We start from the raw sequence: 21,086 nt of genomic DNA on the forward strand, positions 1-21,086 counted from the left end.
GAGTATTATTGGTAGGTCATCCATATCTCCAAGGCTCAGAGTTTTGCAGTATAACCCCGGATTTGTCAGTCATCTCTCTGTCAGAAAAATGATGTTAACTTTAATTCATTTCCCCAACAGGCAGATCTGATAACACAAAGGCTGAGTATTCCCCAGCACTTGTCGCTGAGACACATCTGCTCTTCTTTCTCTGGCCACTTTTGCTCTCACACAAGACAAGTAAAAAGAAAGACTCCTTAATACAACCCGAGATGTCAGAAGTACTCTTCCTTTCAACGGAGAGTCTGTCTACCTCTCAGGCGACCACTTGGCTGAAATTCAAAGAGTGGTGCTCTTTCAGAATGATAATCACCTCACCGTGGATTTTTGGGACGGCCTTGAGCCTCACTGATAGATGAGCTATCGAAACAGAAAGATGACAGATGCTATCTGAATGAACACAATCCCCTCCAAACATCCCCCTGCTGTCTCAAAGTCCAGCACACAAGTATGATTTGATAGCAAAGGGGACAGGAGGAGTGACTTTCTTCCTTTTCAAGTGTCTTTTTAATCAACTGGCACAAAGGGATCCCTGCTGTCACTGACAGGAGAAAGGAAGAGGGGGGAAAGCAGAGTGTCACATTTGAATCTCTCACTGACATTGATTTAATTGAGATCTCTGTGAGGTGAACTCAATGATGAGACTTAGATCAATCTCAGGCTAAGGATTCAGAGTTTCAAAGAATACTAATGGCACATATAGAGGGTTACCCACATGAATAACAATGACAATGTGACTAAAGCCTAAAGCTGGCTACACACCAACCCGATTTTGGGAGTCAGAGGCCGTCAGAGGCAGTCGGGCATTCGCGGCGCCCTACTCAGGTTGGTGTGTCCCGCACCGTCGTCTCTTTACGGCACCTTTTCACACCTCCCGATGCCTCCCGCGGCCGATTCAACATGTTGAATCGGCCGCGGGAGGTCAGAGAAAGTCGGCCCAAGCATTTTTGCTTTTTAGAGTTTATACCTTCATGGTTAAATGCATTGTAAGTGGCATTGAATAAAGAGTAAGCTAAATGCAATTGTATAATCATTATCAAAGATTTGAGCCTTTACCTACAGGTTATTATTATTTCAGCATGTAATACTTTTTCAGAAGTCAGCATTCCGTAGTTAGATTAGCACACTTTTATTTCTACAAAAGCATAACGTTGGTCTCATACGGTTTAATAAGTCTAATTGAGACGTGCTAATTATGCACAAATAGCTGCAAAAATGGTTTTGGGTTACCTTACGAGTGCCAATAGCAACACAAAAGGCAATTAGAAGGAGATGCGGAGTGTAAGGCTACCTTAAAACCACTATATAAAAAATATATTGGTACTGTGTAGAATGGTTTGAATTTGACTTGATTGCTAAGTTAGTCATGTTTTCAAAGAGCATAAAAAAGGGTTTAATCCTGGATCCGTGCACCCCATTTTTCTGTCATGTGGAAAGAATTGTACAGATTTGTCTGAGTCAAAAATCTCTGAAGTAAATTTCAAGCCCCAATTTATTTAACACCTGCTCTAAATCACAGTATTGTTCTTCCTCACTCTGAAAAGCTTACAGTATGTTTTCACTGACTTTAAACAGGCAGACAGTATGGATACATGATCTGGCATTTTTTGCAAGGTTATCCAACTGAACTATTTAAAAAAAAAAATTATATAAACTGCCTTTCCCAAAATAAAAGTTGCACTCTAATATTTAGTTTGACCGCCTTTAGCTTTAAGTACGGCACGCAGTCGCCATGGCATCGTTTTGAGAAGCTGCTGCAATGTCACAAAATGTATTTCCGCCAAGATCTTGTATTGATGATGGAAGAGTCGCACGGCTGCGCAAAGTCTTCTCCAGCACATGCCAAATATTGTCAATGGGGCTGAGGTCTGGACTCTGTGGTGGCCAATCCATGTGTGAAAAGGAGGTCTCATGCTCCCTGAACCACTCATTCACAATGTGAGCCCGATGAATCCTGGCATTGTCCTTTTGGAATATGCCAGTGCCATCAGGGACGAAAAGATCCATTGATGGAAAGACCATCAGGTAGTCATCTGGACTCATTCTTTGGGAACAGAACGTTGCTGAACCTAGACCTGGCAAACTGCAGCAACTTCAGATCATAACACTGCCCCCACCGGCTTGTACGGTAGGCACTAGGCATGATCGGTACATCACTTCATCCGCCTCTCTTCTTACCCTGATGCGCCTATCACTCTGGAACAGGGTAAATCTGGATTCATGGATTTGGTTTCAATAATGCGTTGGACAGTTCTTAATGCAATTTTAGTAGTTTCAGCAATCTGCTTAGTTTTCTTTGCTTGATGCAGGCCAATAATTTGACCCTTCTCAAACTGATTAACATTCTTTCCACGACCACAGGATATGTCTTCCGACCTAGTTGTTTAGGAAATTAGAAGCTACTCACCGCATCAGTTAGGGTTGAATAATTTGTTGCCAGCTGAACCATATAAATATTAATCACTGCAGAAATGATCCACTGGAAGCCTCTTACATATTGGCTTAATTAAATCCAGTTGGTGAGTTTTCTTTTGGACGGGCAGTGTACCTTCTAGTGTATCGTATAAGTCATGGAATGTTTGCTTCAAACATATCCTTCTAATTACAAAGCAATTACTCTGTTAAGTTGAGAAAGCAGACTAGAAAAAGTATTAAAGAAAGAGTTGCTAAGCACTTTGAGCTGTTAACCTACAACATTCTGGTGCAGGTGTAAAATGGTTTAAATCCAGGGAAGGTTCGCTCTGGGCATGAATGTAAAACTTTGTCTAATATATTTAGTATCCCCCAGCACATATTAACAGTATTGTTATGTGCGCTGTTGGGCAAGTAGAGTAAGTAGAGAACGTGTAGTTTACATGTTGAACCTGTGCAGGGAATAAGAGCCATTAGATATAATTTCACAACAGTCTTCTGTAACTATTCAATCTAACCCTTCTTTTTTTATTTAAAATATGTTTCCAACTTTGGCAGATGTCCAGTCTTGGTGAGTTAATATGCTTCAACCTTTTCAATTACGTGCTTAGCAGGTTATAAGGAGAGAACGTCCAGACTTTGATGGTGTAAGCCGATTTTCTCCTTCGCTTCAATCCTAATTGAGTCTCATCGAGCCGCTGATTGGATCCTGATAGGACTCCGCCATCATCTGATTGCTTGCCAGCTGTAATTTATTTTTTAATCTAATTAAATCAATTGGCAATGTTAAAGAGATTTATTACTACTTAGTCTTTTAAGCAATTCCACTGAGCTGGGGCATTTATTCATCATAATCTGGACCCAAAAGTAAATTAATATGGTACAATAACATTTGTCAATTACTGAAAAAATTGGTTATATTTAATTATACTTGCTTTGTTGCGATTCTACAAAGAAAACAATTATATGAAGGCCTTACATTAAATCTTAAATGAATGTCCTATTATCTAAGAACACGTAGTTGCTCAAACCTCAGAAGCAGACTGAATACAAAAATAAAAACAGTCATGAAATGGTATTATCTACTGTTTATTTTAATCAACTTCTGAAGCAAATTGGAAATCAACTGAATACTGTGACTCAACTGTGCTGACGGGGCTCGAAATAGAGGTGGAATTGGCAGGCAAACTCGCAGTGGTTTGCGATGCCCTGAAACACAAAAACAATCACTTCATTTGTTACGCTTAAATTCCCATGGAACGATACTTCAAATACCCAAGACATGCAGTGTGTACATCAGAAACTCATTACACGCTTATTAGCAGGCAATTAGACAGCAGTGCCCATGTGAGCCAGTTCAAGAGATATGTGACTCCCCCTGTTATTTTAAATAATCATCTAAAAACTGGGATATTTGCCGCTAATGTAATGTGCTCTCACACTTCAATAAACTCTCTGAATGTTATGGGCTGGAGTCAGACTGCAATATTAAGTTTCCTGAGTTATACCAAAATAAACTTTTAATAAAAATCAGATATCAGCCAGACAGTGTGGTGTCTCTCTCATATGGATATGATAGAAAATGTCTAATGAAAGCCCTTGAAATAAATGTATAGTAATGCGGTGTGGTATTAATATTCATTATGATTATGTTACTATTGTTATTTATCTAAGACGCATTATTAACTTTATTTAATGTTGGTTTTAAGCTATTGGGTTTTTTATTACTGAGCAATGTGCATTTTTGAGCAATCAAGAGCACCAGTCATGCCAGAAAATTGTCATAGTGTTAGGTACAAGAAGAGAAGCCAATGTTTTTTAGCCTTTGAAAACATTATGGCATGTGAAGTAATGCATATAATTATATGATGATTTATGACATGATTAAGTATTTTACTTTTGTAGGGGTTATTTACGCCAGTCCCTTCTTGAAAATACAGAGGCGGTGGTGTTGGTGCGTGATGTTTCAGATATAATATATTCATATTGGTGAGATAATTAAATAATATTGAGGAAAGCCAAAGACAGTTTGGACGATAGATCCATGCATTTAAAGGCTTATGATGCCAAATTAATGCACAGGGGAAAACAGTGTGGTATGATTTTACAGCTCTACAACCGGCTTGATAACTTGCTGGTGGAAGCTTGTTGTTATGTTGGACTTGGGCACATACTGAATGCATGAATAGGTATCACAATAACAGATGTGTAGCACTTTAAAATGTTAGGCTTATTGAAGCCAATGCAGTAGCACTACTAAGAAATATCCTAAAATATTTCACTCTTCCCGTTTAGAGTTTGTATCTTCACGGCAGATTGCACTTATTTTAAGTTTATTGCGATCAAAGTAAATGGAATGTAATGTAATAGATTTAATACAAAGATTTATGCTCCATGGTCTACACAGCATCATCTCTAAGATCGTGCCCTTTTGGCCAATGTTTATCCCTTGTATTTTGATATTATTAATGGCGGTCAAAGACCCAGATGAACCCTGGTTTGGACTGAAGGTAGTGGCACTTTCTAAGGGCCTCTATGCAGCATGTCTGTTTGAGGGACTCTGTTATAATGAGGCCCTAAGAGGCTAAAAACTGCACATTTGTACTCCCTGTAGTCCTCCCTGCTCGGCCCCTTCATCTCGGCCACTAATCCTTCCTTTGCAGATTCCCAAGGTAAGGTAAAATGAAGGAACAGTGCAGCGGTTGCAGTTCAACAGTGCATGTTAGAGAACACTTCTGATACAGGTTATTGTAATTCTTCTCACAAGGGGAAAGCTGACATCGGGATACCCGCAGAGATGGCAGTACAGTTACGGTGGAAAGCTTTGAATATCTTAAGAGTATCACTCAGGGATTAGACAAGGAACTAGAAATATCTTTAGTGCATGACTTTCAAGTACTTGTTAGAAGTTTTATTTTTTCGAAAAGCAAGTATTGTTGCAGTTGAACGAAGAACTCTGGTATTTCTGCCGAATGTGGCCAAAAAGGGAATTCAACATTGGCATTTTATAAAATCATTCTTGCTTGCGTTTGTTGGCCTTATCTTACTTGAAGATACCTAAAAAAAATGGACAAACATGGAAAATAAATTAAAAAGAGGGTATATTGCCGACTGTTAAGGTGTAGCACATGTATACAAAATGCATAGGAGGCTTGTATCAAAGAAACACTGTCAACGACAGCAGTAATATAAAAAATGTTAAAGCACAAAAAATAAAGGTCAATATAATCTTTATTGCTTTATTATTGCTATATGAATAGTAGGTATTTCCAAATGCAAACTGTGATATTAAGAGACTCCTCTTCATGTGAACACCGATGTATTCCCCTATCAATCTCTCAAAATGTGGTAAAACATCCGACAATACTGGTTTGTTGAAACTTTTCATCTAGTGCTCTCACCAGGTAATACATTATATAGATATAATACTTGTAGTGTGTTAAGTGCTACGATTGATAGCATTATAATATGCTTAACAAAGAAAATGAAAAAAGTGACCATAAAACCTGCTAAACATGATGTTATGTCATATCTGAAGTCAGACATTTACTGTACACAGCTAACAAACATATTTAGTACATGTATATAAGTTAACTAGGCTGTTCGCATGCTTTAGTTCAGTCAGACAACTCACGTGTTTCTCAATATGTTTATTAGAAGCAGCATATAGTTTGAGTTTGGCGTCTAGGCTCGGGCCTCATCACTCCACAGATTTACAAAGAACATTGAGTGATGATTAGATAACTATCCCCCGAGCCTACAGGTGGAGCTGGGGTGGAGCTGGGGTGGTGGTGGGGCAGGCAAGCAGCAGCAACATGAAACACAGCAGCAGGAACATGAATGCAGCAATAGCAAGTGAACACAGCAGTGGCAGCAGCAGCATAGCGAGGCAGAGGCAGGAAGACCTGGCAGCTTAAATAGAGCGGCATGTTTAGGAGAATGTGTTTGGTTGGTTGTAAGAGGGACGAGGTGCGTCACGTGTTAATGTATCATTGGTGCTCGAGTTGACTGCCTGAACTAGCTCGCAGGCTTCGCCCCATTTAATGTAAGCTTCATGCAAAATGCACTTTTTTATGTCTTTTATACATAAATATGTGTCCCCGGTGTGCCAGGGAACTCACAAAGTGTCAGAAAATAAAACCCTCTATTTTCCTACGTACCCACATCTCTAAAAACGGTTTACAAGCTGATCCAGATTTGCGTCCGATATGACGTAATATCGGAAATGTGGGGTGGCTTTACACCCACGGCCCTATCAGAAACTTCGCTATCAGAAACAATGCGCAACGTGTTTTGGACGTAATATTGTCTTTGTTTACATTAGCAAGCATCGCTAACACTCAGAGCTAACCTGTACTGGAGAGAGTATGTGTAAAAAAATCAGGAAATAAAAAAAGGAACTCACCTTGTAGTAAACCCGCAAGAAAAGACGAATTTGAGCTCCATACTCTTTCAGAAATAATCCTTGAAGTGGTTTGGAACATGATATGGCGTTTAATCACGGCAGCATTTAGCTGCATCTGAGCAGAGCAGACAGCTCGTCACAGACCTCACAGTGTGCCTGTGTGCTCAAAAGGGGGCGGGACCAGCAGAGAATCAGCAATTCTCTAACACGGCTGAAATATAGGGATATGAGGGATGTCTATGCATGATCTGTTTGGTATTTTGAGCAAAATACATCATAGATATGTTTTTTATATATTTATATATATCCATACCCATAATATATGCACAAAAATAGCATGATAGGAGATCTTTAACATTTTGACACAGTCGAAATGCACTGTGTTGCCAGAAATGGGGCGAAGCCTGCAAGCTAGTTCAGGTCAACTCGAGCACCAATGATACATTTACACGTGACGCGCCAAGTCCCTCTTACGACCACTCGAGAATGTGTTTACGAAACACATACTCCTAAACTTGCCACTCTATTTTTGGTACCACTTTACAATAAGACTACCCAGGGGCGTCGCCTGGACCTGAAAACATTCGGGGCTTAGCCCACAGTGGCGGCGGCACTACAGTGGCATTTTTCACTGCAACACTCCCCACACGCACACACACACAGTACACCCGCGACTGTTACAATGAAGGCTCGATAATCAGCTCACGGCATATAGGCAGGGGTAAAGTGGTATTTTTTATGAGTGGGGGGCTCACCTCCTCTAGGGGGGTCCGGGGGGATGCTCCCCCGGGAAGATTTTTTTTTAAATATTGAAGTTAAATGCATCAATCTGGTGCACTTTGAGAGCAAAATGAAGAGATCTATGGATACCTCTCTCAACACCCATATGAAGCAGAACTGTAAACAGATGTACTTTTTCTTTATGGATATTTTACAAATCACTCCCCTTTTAAACTCTATTCTTGTTTTACTGCCATATAGTATTTCATAACTGTTTTTCCTTTATTCTCTTATTTCTTTTATAACTATAATGATCATATGAAGGTGTGCCGCGGAAATAATCTTTTGAATAATTTGTGACCAAACCGTTTGAGACCCACTGAGATAACTTAGATTAAAGTTATGTATCTAAACACTCAGAGAGTCCTTTAGCTTACCTGAGTCTCTCAGTCTGAGAGGAGAGGACTCTCCTCCAGCTTCTTGTGGAACAAACAGCTCCTTATGTCCGTTAGTGCAGCTAGCAAACCAGATGCTAACAATGCGGTCCATGCTGGCACCGGTCCCTCCCTCCCCCTCTCTCCCTCTCTCTCTCTCTATCACACTAAATGCGCTATTGCCACACACACACACAGAGCCGAGCTTGAATGACACAAGCACACGTTTATTTCCATGCAACTCTCTGATTGGTCTGGTGTCATGCCTCTGTTGCATTCACTGAACACGGGAAATTACAGTGCTGCCGTCCTCTCTTGTGTCATGATGAGGTTCACGTAAAGCACGGTTAATGTATTATATTATTGAGGGAGAATTGTCCGAGGCTAGAGAAAAAACATTTGGGGCTAAAGCCCCGGATGCCCAGGCCAGGCGACGCCACTGAGACTACCCTTATAAAGGATTCATAAAGGGTTCATAATTAGGTTGTAAACACTTTATTAATAATTAAGAACCATTTATAAACCAGTTCTAACATAGTATTCATACATCAACACCGGCTCACTATTTGGCAAGATGACTAAGCCTTATATTGGCACTAGCTTACTTCATCTTCTTCATCAGCCAGCATCCTTGGTATCTGTTGTGCACTGAGTTGATTCTCCCCCCATCCATCTTGATGTTTCTTGGCATCTCTTTATGACCATTTATTTACGAGTTACTAACATTTATAACTGCCAAAAGGGAGCCTTGTAAAGTGTAAAACAAATCACCATTTATGAATGAGTTACGACCATTTATAATTTGTTTAGGTTATATTAAGCCTTAAAGTTATGCATAAATTAAGGCGTGGCCACATTGAGTGACAGGTCTGTCCAGTGACTGCTGTTGTTAGCTTTCTGCTCTGCAGCTCCGTGAAGCTACAGGGGCTCTGCCTGCTCAGCTCATCCGGGGAACATAACTTGAACCCGGCCGTGTTTATTGTGCTGGTGCCCAGTTCCTATGTTCCTATGTTCGGCAGTTATAGACTGGGCTTTCTTGTACAAGAGAATAACAAAACATTTAAAAAATCAATATGGACCATTACTGTATAATTATCCTTAAATGATGTTATACAATGCACCTAATAAACAAGTATGGCATTTTGAAACATGATGTGCAACCATTTTTACTGTAATTTGTGTGCATTTTGTTTTTAACTAAGATGATGTTATCATTTATTTTTTGTTAGTATGCACGTGGACGCTTTGGACACACCTGGAGAAGGAAGAAATGGGTCTTTGGAATGATGGGAGTTAAAGACAAATGCGGAAACTAGTGGAGAAACGATCAAGATGCCACCTTGTCCCTCTGATTAGACGGCATGTTAAGTCAAGAAGTAGCATTATTAGTGATGAGTGGAGAGCATACAGGAGAGTGCTGAGTAACATGGGGTACAACCACTACACCATAAACCACAGCAGGTGGTTTGTGAACCCCCAGTCATACCCAACATATAGAAAGAGGTAGGTCGACCGTCAAAGGATATGTCCGTAGACTGAGAGGAAACCGTACAGAGAGTTTGTTGGAAAAACACCTCAAGGTTCTTGAATGGTCATCTTGGCTTGGCTCTGCTCACCCTGATGGACTGCTTGGACGCTTGTTCAAGGATATACACAAAGCCTTTCCAGTCTGAGTACCATTATGTCTTACCAAGTCTTTCATTTATGTCTGAGAAAAGCTTTTATGTTTAAATATGTGTATCATTCATACTAAACAGTCATTACTTTGAGTCCTAATTTTCTTCATGTGTGAAGAAAATGTTTTGCTTGGCTCTTTTGCATCTTACTTTGCATTTCATGTGAGAAATGTGTATTAGGTAAGCGTGAATGTTATAACTCATTCATAAATGGACATGTGTATTAAACTTAAAAACAACGCACCCTTTCAGTAGTTATAAATGGTAGTAACTCATTAATAAATGGGAATGTGTTTTACACTTTACAGTAACGGCCCGTCCACACAGCGGCGTGCGTTGAAGCTTGCCGGCGGTGGGGGCTGAAACTCGACCAACAACCAATCACATGAATCTCCCGCCCCGGACACACAAGCACGCGGTTTGATTGGCTAGAGCTTGTACTGGCATATGATTCGACTGGCTGACGCTTCCGCCGAAGCTTCAAAAGTTGAACATTGCTCAACTTTTGCAGCGAGCAACGCTTTTGAAGCTATGCTTTGCTCCCACAATGCAGTTCGGCGAAACGTGACGTCACCCCATTCAAAGTGAATGGGCAGAAGCGTTGAAGCTTCAACGCACGCCGCTGTGTGGACGGGCCGTAAGGCTCCCTTTTGGCAGTTATAAATGTTAGTAACTCATTCATAGATGGTCATAAGAGATGCCAAGAAACATCAAGATGTATGGGGGGAGAATCAACTCTGTGAACAACAGATACCAAGGATGCTGGCTGATAAAGAAGATGAAGTAGCCAATAATAGGCTTAGCAGTACAGATAAATGTGGGCTCACTATTTGGCAAGCAACCGGTCACAGTTGCCCTGTTTATCTCATGTCTTATAAAAGCTTATTAATGATTTATAAAGTGTCCACAACCTAATTAATTAATTAATTACAAACTATTCGTAAACCCTTTATAAGGGTAGTCTTATTGTAAAGTGGTACCCTATTTTTTAAGCTGCCAGATCTGCCTGCCTCTGCCTCGCTAATGCTGCTGCTGCTTCCACTTTGATCCTGCTGGCCTGCCCCACGTACCACCACCCCTTCATCCACCCCATCATCCACCTGTAGTGGGATAGTTATTCAATCATCACTCAATGTTCTATGTACATCTGTGGAGTGATGAGGCCTGAACGTAGACACCAAACTCAAACTATATGCTCCCTCTAATATATATATTAAAGTAACACGTGAGTTGTCTGACTGATTTGTGAGTTTGTCGTTGATAGACAAATCAGATATGTTGGTCCCTGAAAAAAATCTCTTTTGTGACAAAAGGTTCAGAAGATATATAGCTTATGGAAAAATGCTGTCAGACATGCTGCTAATATCCTAAAGAGGCGGGCAGTGTTGAAACCTACATGACAAATACAAAATTGTTAGCATGTTAGCATGCTAAAACTAGATTAAAGCACCACTGTGCTTAAGAACAGCATAACCTAGCCACTACTGTTGTTGTAGTCTCTTAGTCTGGTTGCACTCTATATGTGTGGAACATTATCCTGCTGATTTGTTCACTGAAGCAAACCTCTGAGAACAGGACTTAAACTTGTAGGGGAGTATTTTTACAACGCTGTTTTACAACTCTGGCTTAATTAAATGCTCTGAATAATCTACCACCTCGTTATAGGAGTGGCAGAGCGGATTCACAATATACACTTATAAACCGCAGGACTGAGATGAAGCACTCCACCAAGATATGCCAATGCTCATGTGTCCCCTAAAGTACATTTTTAAACACATATTCTTTAGAAAGTATTAGTTGCCATAATGTTTTTTCCCCATATTACTTTTTTAACAGCTTCTTGTTTACTGTGTTCACCCCACATATTTTCACAATGCAGGACAACTTTGATGATTTATGAATGAATCATCATGTGTTTTTATGAGTGTTCTTAACTAATTCAGGCATTGCCTTTGAAGAAAGAGCACTGGGACAGTTACAACATTACATAACCTACCCAGCTCTTTCAAACATGTGCAGAGTACAGTGGAGGTTTCTCCGCACAACTTCAGAAAACTGCACCCGCTGTGAAGCAGGAATGTCAGGCACAGGTTTCTGATATCCCCTCTTGACAAATCACTTTGATGGTGATTCGCTTGCATTTGCATTCACAACAACTGTCTTGAATTCTTTTCAAGTCAATTTCCGCGGCTTGTATGCATGTGGCGCTTGTAAAATGGTCTCATTTCCTGCCTCAAATTGTCAGGGGGCAGAATCCAAGATGTCATGGTTAAAATAATTATACCTCAGGAAGTGGCATGATGACTTTGTAACTGCCACTCAGGCTTACGATGATTTATATTTAAATGTTCAGTTATGAGGCTCATCTCCTTTGTGCTTTGCTCCATTTTTGTCTAAAGGTTACTAAAGAGGAGGAGCATATTTTGTTTCACATTTTCTGTTATAAGTCTGGTGGTAGCTTTTTAATGTAAAGTCAATTCTGCAGCATCAGCATGAGTTCCAATTATATATGTACAAAAGTCCTTCCAACAATGTTAAACTTCTTGACACCAAATATATATCTGCAAATATGTATGTAAATAATTATATGCTATGTAAATATAGGAATGTAAGCTTGAGGCAAAATGCTAAACCAGTGAGCAAGAACTATTACTGGTTAAAATAACATAAAGTAGATCTAAAACAACCTCTATTCCTTTATTAAAGGACGGTCCATAATGATAAATGTTCACCATTTTATTTATGTTAAAGCAAGTTTGAACCATATAACCCCGAACAACCTCTTTTTCCAGCCGACACACGAGCACAACATTAGCTTTGTGCCGACCCCAATATTACTCACACTAATTCTTCGTGACATTTAGCTTTATCGTATATGTCATCCCTGTCATCTAAAAATAAACAACAAACACCTGTAAAACTCCATCCAGAGCAAAATGATGCTGCGATTACAAAGTGAATCAGAAGATACGTAGCTTTAAGAGTGACTTAAGGAAAGTGGCTGCCAAATGTATTTTTAAGTTGCTTACGATGTAAAACAAACATGTGTAAGAAACATTATCATTACCAAAGCAAAGGTGGTTCATTTTTAGAAAATACCAACAAAAGATGGTGGAAGCACTGAATACATGTTGGCTGGTCTTTGTAAAGGCCTTCAAAACAAACAAATAAGTGATGGAAGATGTGTACCTTGATTCTTACAAACACTAGCTCTGACAATTTAGAGAAATCTAAAAGTAAGGAATACTCCACATTAGATTCATTTGATTATGTGTTCCATAAATGATTGAAAATGCTAGCAAAAAAAGGAAAATACACACGTTTGAATTACATTTCAATATACCAGTAAGTCATTTACAGAAGTAGTACACATTCATTTTCATTTGCCTGATAAAGTTGTTTCTTACTGTAAGTGCACTGTTAGATACCCTAATAACAATTCTTTATTTTGTCTTTATATGTCTAAAAGGGGTGACAAGTTTTCATGCCCAGTTATTCCCTGCATTCAACTTTATTCCACAGCTTAGAACATAACTTTCAATTCAAAACAGATATATTCACTTTGTGTAATTACACAATATATTCTTATCTTAAAAAGGCAGAATAAAAAGCGTTTTGGTTGGTTAAAGTTAGTAAACACAACAACTTAAAGTTGGCGTCAACGACATAAGAAGTGCAAGCCCCTCGACAGCGGTTGGGTTAGGGTGCTCACCTTTGGGAGAAAGTCAACCCCAGTTTTTCTCTCTTTTCAGAACAAACTATATTTGTGTTTCTTCTTACATTGCAATAACTGTCCTTTTCATAGCTTATTCTTGGATGCGTGCTTAAAATATGGCAACCGATCTCGTCATTTGTATAGAGGTTGACTATCAATAACATCCCAATGTACTGCATTGGCCAAACTGTTTATTTACATCTTCCTATTTTTGTATCTACTTGCAGACGATTGGCATTGCCAGAAAGATTGATTTTATACATTACATAAAAAAATTAAAACGCCCAACCATAAAGATTTGTATTATATATACAGTAGAAACCCAATAGAGATGTTGGGCTTTGGTTAGGAAACCTCTGGTGTCCATACAATATTTGACAGCCGTCTTTTTACAACTGGAGCATAGTGTATCAAATTCTTTATTAATTGTATTCCCAAGGCTAACTTCCATTTCAACTGGAACTTCTACCCCACTTTCAGCCATTCTTACGATGTCAGTAACTTCTACAATGAACAGAACAGGGCATTCATTTATTTCCAAGCACCCTCTTGAATGGCCCTTACTATGTCAATTATTATGCCCTCTGTCAGTAATAGAAGAAAGACGTTAATAATTCATTCTTTCATGAATGAAAATTCTAATGTTCCTGGAGGTTGGAGGTCAGACATAGAATGGCACCCGGGAGCTGTTACGGATTCAGTGTCTTGCTCAAGGACACTTGTGAGGAAATTAGGAAACTGGGAGTAGTGACTGATAATTAGAAATGGCCTGAATTAAAGATCATGCACATTATTTGATGTCTTCTTATAATCCTATTATCTCATTATTTTTTTTTTAACTTTGCAAATGACCCGTTTGCTTTTCATATATAAACTGTCTGCTCCTCCAATCGCCGATAATTCACAGAAAACTTGCTTTTTATAACATCTTCACATGTGCATGATGGCTGGCGAGTGATGTATTGGAGTTGTGGCAATGCTGCTTTCAGCCATTACACCCCAGATTATATAATATAAATAAATATATTAGATTATATAATATAAATATATATAATCTGAAAGGAGCAGGAAAAAATTATGTTTTCAAAACTTAAACTATATTCATCTATTTGCTGGCTTGTGGTTTACTACCATACCAATTTTGAAAATAATCGTGTGGTTTTATCATTAACACTTTAATCCATTAAAAAAAATGTAACCACCCTAATTGTGTCAATAGCTTGAAATGCACTTTGAAGTGACTTTGATTTGGCGATGTTTAATAAAGTATTATAGAGTGATCATTGTGTATGTTATTTGTTATTAGACGTGTGGCACAGTGGGTATAGCCTTGGTATGGGGATCAGATGGTCAAAGGTTCAAACCCCACTGCAGTCAGCATGTCGTTGTGTCCCTGGGCAAGACACTTCACCCCAAATTGCTCCTGTGGGGATTGCCCACAGTATTGAGTATGTAAGTCGCTTTGGATAAAAGCGTCTAACAAGTAACATGTACAGTAATGTTATTAGGGCAATTATGTACGTTTTTTTAAGGCCATTAATGGATGGGTCAGTGTACAAATGCAGAATAATTTCAGAATAAACTATTCTTCAGTTATGTCGCTGTCACTTTTCCGCTTTGACTTTGCAATATTGTAAAGTATTGCAACTAGTAGTAGTAAATTGTTGCTAAATGTTCAATATTACTTAATTCTCAAGATTCTGGTATCAGCCAGGGATACGTTTTCCTTAATGTATTGATGTATACACGTTGGAAAAAAGTATAACGAGATAAATAATGGAACCCGTCAAAATTCCAAATTCTCAATGTATGTATAATACGTAGCGAAAACAGCTTGACATCCTTTATTTCTCAATGAACAAATAACACTTATTTTCAACCCTGATGGGTATAGCTTTAGGAGTCAGTCTGCTCCTATGGGTGCAGCCTTTAGTGAAAAACAGACGGGCATGAAGGAGGCTGTCTTAGCCTTATGGCTCTCTGTGGCATGTCATTAGTCTGCCTAATTAGATAATAATGACTGCCTTCCATTACAGGCTGGTGCAGTACACATGGTGCTCAGAGCTTCAGACCACCTTACCCATTCCAAGACCAGTCAACTCCGCTGACAACGAAGTTCTGAGATTGCTCGTTCCCCCATGTCTCTTTCCTTTTATGTTTTACTCACAAACAGTCCTCTTTTGTGTCCTGCATTTACAGCATTGCCAGGGTTGAGCTGAGGCTGAAATCCTATTCTGACAGACAAGCTGGCCCGCAGCTAATTTTCCAGCTGCTATATACTGTGTGTGTTCACAGAAGAAAGATGTAAGGAATTCTGTACATAAAAGACAGGGTTTCTCAAATGCTTCACCACTCGAGGCAATATTTGAATTTTGCAGAACATACACGCTATAAACCTAGCTCACGTCAAGACAAATTAAAAGGAGTGCCATCTATGGTCAGTGAGCATCACAAGGCACACAATCCAGTGATTTTTTCTAGCAAAGTCTTATTGTTTTGTCCCTTCCGATGCTGTCTCATACCTTACGACGACAAATATTCTGAATGTCTTTCAATAAAGATTTTAACCCACAGTGATACTAAGCGTTATTGTGGATATAATGGAAAGAGGGTGAAATCAGTCTTTGTGGGTTTAGTATATAAAGGATCTGTGCCTTTGGCCATCTTTTAACAGTGAGTGCAACCAGGGTATCTGTGGGGTTTTGAGATTCAAGTTGAAAAGGATGTTTCAGAAAAAGTAACAAATATCGCAGATTAAGATGTCTTTTTTTATGGCAGTGAATTGAGGGTGAAAAGAGGTATGGATCTCTGTCTTGAACGCTCATGAACTCTAAACCCCAAATTCTATAACTTTTTTAAGAAGTTCGCTCAAGCATTGTTCACATCCTCAGTTATTCATGTCATCAGAAGAGATTGGAGGAAAGAGTAGGGGCATGGGTAAAAAAAACAAAATATTTTGTGCTGACTCATTTTTTATCTGGCTTTCCAGATGTGTGTCTACCAGAGCTACTTGATTGTCCCGCTGTGTTTATATGTTACTTTTTTTAAATGTTGTTGTCCGTTTTAGCGTATTTTAGGGCTTGTCATATACCGTAGATATCAAATGCTAGTCTTTAGTTGTCAATGACATTATCAGGAGTATGGACACAAGTTTAAAATAATGCATGTGACTGTAATGTTTAAGGTTTTATTGAGTTTAATTAAAATGTTTAATAAAAATAACAATTTAAAGAAATTATTAAAACTTTCCATTGATAAATTAAAGTGGACCTATCATGCTATATTTGAATAATATAGGGTAGGACCATACCTATATAAGGCATATTTATACTTTTTTTTTTTCAAAATACCAAACAGATCATGCATTTTAGCCATGCCTCATTTTGCTCAATTTGACATTTTTTAGCTCTGTTTTTGCAAGGGCTGATTCTGTGAGAACAGCACCACCTACAGGCCTGTCATATGTACTACAGCGTCTCCAGCGCTTTCGAACGGCAATGGCCGTGGCTATCTCCTCCTGATTGGTGGAGTTGGCCCAATAGCCGTAGCGCCACCGTCCTGACGTCAGGACAGTGTTCAAATCTGGATCAGTTTTTATCAGATCCGTTGCAGCCCCTTTGTTAGAGATTTGGGTATGGAGGAAAATAGAGAGGGTTGTGTTTTCTGACACTTGGTGAGTTCCCTGGAACACCGGGGACACATATTCATGTATAAAAGACGTACAAAAGTGCATTTTGCATGATAGGTCCCCTGTAAGGTACTGGTACATCACACTATATTTGTGGCTTTTCTAATGACAGTAAGGAGTGTTTGTTGCTTTGCTGTGGTGGATATACATATATGATTCTATTCAAACAAGGTAAATGTACTCAATAAGTTGTCTTGGAGTATTTTAATACAAACAAGCCTTGAAACATGTAATCCTTCCCTGCTGTATGGAACTTTGTTAAAACCATAGACTGTATATAAACGTTAAAATCAACCCAACATAGTGTTCACTGTAAAAAACGGTTCCGATGGTGAAGTCAATAAAACTATATTTTCGAATGTAATTTATTTGCCCTAAATTGATTTTTTTTCAATTTGCGTTTAAATAAGTAACACTTAAGTAACAATGAGAACATGTTTTAAGAACTCATTCATTTATAAATTAATAGTCACATTTTTTTAACTTTCTTATAAATACGTTTTGGAAAACTTCATAAAAATGCTTTTGTCAACGCCACGGTCATGACACGCCAACAAACGAGAATACCGCGGTGTGAGACTTCCGGTTCCTCTTTACACCGATTATTCGGCAGCTGTACATGTGCTTGCTTCTGAGCTACTTCAAATCATCGTAAAACAAGTAAGCACAACACCTGAGTTATTAATTACTGCTTTTTAACTAGCAAGTGTTATTTACCTTTCTTGTATTCACTGTTTCGAACGGAACATCGACATTTGAATGCATGCCAGCGCCATTACTGCTGTTAAAGTTAGACTCAGACCTGTCGTGCTCATGTAGTCTATTTTTCCGCGCAAATGGTGTTGGGCAAAGTTTGCATCAAGTGCTTACCGACACAATTCTGTTAAAAGTGGTTAAGTTAAGAGTACGTATTAAGAATCAACTCCGCAAACTGTTCTCTTGTGCCGCTGTAAGCGTTGGCCGGGCACCGTCATGCGGTCGCGGGGCTCAGAGGCTCTGCTGCCGAGCCAACACACTCTCACTCCCTAAGCGTCCAGGAGCGACGCTTGGTCAGGGTCCCGTGGCGTCCAGTTGTGACGCGCCAAGGCTCCTTCAGCTTCATAAACGGACGCAAAGAGCTTTCAACTGATTGCAATGTATTCCCATCGGCGGCGGTATTTGACGCTTAGGGAAGCACGGCATTCGTTTGTGTCGGAGGCTGTTAAAGGCAATGTGAGCGTCCATTCCCATTGGATAACGGAGAATTGTACACCCGGAAGTAAGTATTCCCCTTACTGTCGATTGATTTGACAGAGATATCTCCACTACTCATAAACTCAAAAACACCAGATTACTGTATCCTTGTTAATTAAACGACGGTTTTAGTGTGTGTACAATGCTTTTGTCACGTTTTCCCCTTCAATTCTGAGAAACAAGTCGTTTTCTATGAGTTTTGGATGGCCGAAGACATGACATTACCCACAATCCTCTCTAGCAACCATAGACTGTATAAAAAAATTAAATAATACATTATTCCGAGTGTGCTTGCTTTTCTCTTCAAAAACACCAGATTATCCTTGGTAATTAAACGACATTGATAGGTTTTAGTGTGTGTACAATGCTTTTGTCACGTTTTCCCCTTCAATTCTGAGAAACAAGTCGTTTTCTATGAGTTTTGGATGGCGAAGACATGACATTACCCACAATCCTCTGTAGCAACCATAGACTGTATAAAACAATTAAATAATACATTATTCCGAGTGTGCTTGCTTTTCTCTTTGAAAGTCATCACATAACGGCATTGTAATACACGTTTCGGCTGTATTAAATATGACATATCTGCCATAGTTAACTCTATGTATAGAGCCCTGATGACAAGACTTCTAGACAAACAGGAACTGCCGCCAAAACTGAAAACTTGACGTGGATCTTAAATATATAAGCAATTAAACAACATCTTACATTTCTTTTCACACAATACGTCTCCTTGCAGTATCAAAACTAATTCGGCTGACTTTTATATTTGATCCAATTGGTAGATAGGCTGTATTTACGCCATAACAGTGCACAGCTGATAGAAAGGGACACCAACTGGTTAAAGCACGTTATTGCATTTTATAATTTTATTATTAGATATGAATAGGATCCCTATAAAGTATATTATTTACTCGTCGTTATTCTCTACTAATAGTTCATTAAAGACTGTATATAATGACTATTTTGCACATCCCTTTCAAGATTTCAAGATTTTCTAAGGTTTATTGACATATCATATTATACACAACTACGGTGTAGTTATGCAATGAATGAAAAACTTGGGTCGCAGGTTCCTCAACAGTGCATTACAAGCATACTTGCCAACCCTCCCGATTTTCGCGGGAGACTCCCGATTTAATTGCCCTCTCCCGGTTTCCTCCCGGGGTCATATTTCTCCCGCATTTCTCCCGATTTCTGACAAAATCAGATTTACTCAGGACTGTTTCCACTCGGACTTTAATACAGCTACACCATTGTTTGGTTTCCATGGTAGCGTAGCGCGCGCAACTGAAAGTCTGAGAGGGTGAGGAAGATAGTCACAGCAAACAGAACAAGAATCGACAATTCTACCCTCTGCTCACTCCTTTCCGCAAGGCATTGAAGACCACTTTGGAGCGGACTACAGAGACAAGGTAACCATGTTAGCATTTTTAGCTACCTAGCGCCACATGTTTTGATGTCTGTTTTTGTTTATAACGTCGCGATTTCGTATAATTCAGTGATAATGAGGGTACCCTTCGATTCTGTGTCACCTCACGATGTGAAACGATGTCATGGATGTGGAGAAAAGATAAATAATAAGGTTTTGTGAGTGATTTTCGGTGCAGTAATCTGTTAGTATTTTTCGCTCGTTGCTAATTCAGAGGCTCAGCGTTAGCATTGTGGGGTTTTTTTTGAAAAAAAAATAAAAATGATCAGTTAGATGAGTTTCTTCCCGTTACATGGATATAAAACATTCATAGTTTATTAAATGAACATGCCCTCAGACACTGTTTCCTGCAAGATGTTGCGGCAGTGCCCCGGTACCGGGGTCTCTCGGGCTTAACAGGTTAATTAATTTTTTCATTTTTCAACGTAGGAAAGGTTTTCCTACGTTTTTCATGAAAAATGATGTCTAAGGAGTTATGGCAGGTTTAAAACATTTTTTTTTGTTCACTTAACGAGCTGCGCAATACACACTAATGTTAAATATCTCAAAAAGTGTAAACGATATAAAAATCCGAATAGGATTTTAATAGCTGAATGTATTGTGATCATTTTAAAGTTGGAATGAAGTCTCTAGCTGAAAGTATGTGGAAGGAGTAGCATTTGGCGCAAGGTGTAGGTAAAAGGTGAAGGTTCCTCCCATTGAGTTACATGTTAAAAAAAGAGTTTAAAAAGCTGAATATTTCAAAAGTATAACATATTTTGAAAAAGTTGAAAGTTTCCCATCATGTGCTGAAAAGGCTGAATATTTTGATATTTTAATGGTTTCTGTAGCTGAAAGTAGGCTGAAGTTATTTGACGGCAAAATATTGGTTGAAATAAGAAGATTAAAGAGAAACAGAAGAACTATTATATATATATAGTGGAATGCTGTTGCACAGTACAGAAATCACATGCAGAATAAATCACATTAGTGAGTTTACCCAACTCCTAAAATAGCTTGGAATCACTTGACACATTTTTTTTTGTTTTACCAAAGCAACAGTTTTTACAGTGCGGGTGGCCTGGCTTAAAAGGGATATTTTATGATCTAAAGTGCAAAAAGAGTTCAAGCAGTTATGTGTCTCTTACTATACTGAGATAATCAGAGTTTAAGCAAAGTTCAAGCAAAATTCAGACAGTTAACAGTTCTTTATTATACGTTTAAAGTCATATGGTTACGTAAACAAGCTTATACTAAAGTTTAAAAAAAATACTCCAACACATCAGTAAGCTGCTTGTGTTTTGTATGATGGTAAAAATACTTTAACCCTCTCTGCCATCCTCATGTCAAACG

Source organism: Trematomus bernacchii, unplaced genomic scaffold (genome assembly GCF_902827165.1).
Source record: "Trematomus bernacchii unplaced genomic scaffold, fTreBer1.1, whole genome shotgun sequence".
NCBI lineage: Eukaryota > Metazoa > Chordata > Actinopteri > Perciformes > Nototheniidae > Trematomus > Trematomus bernacchii.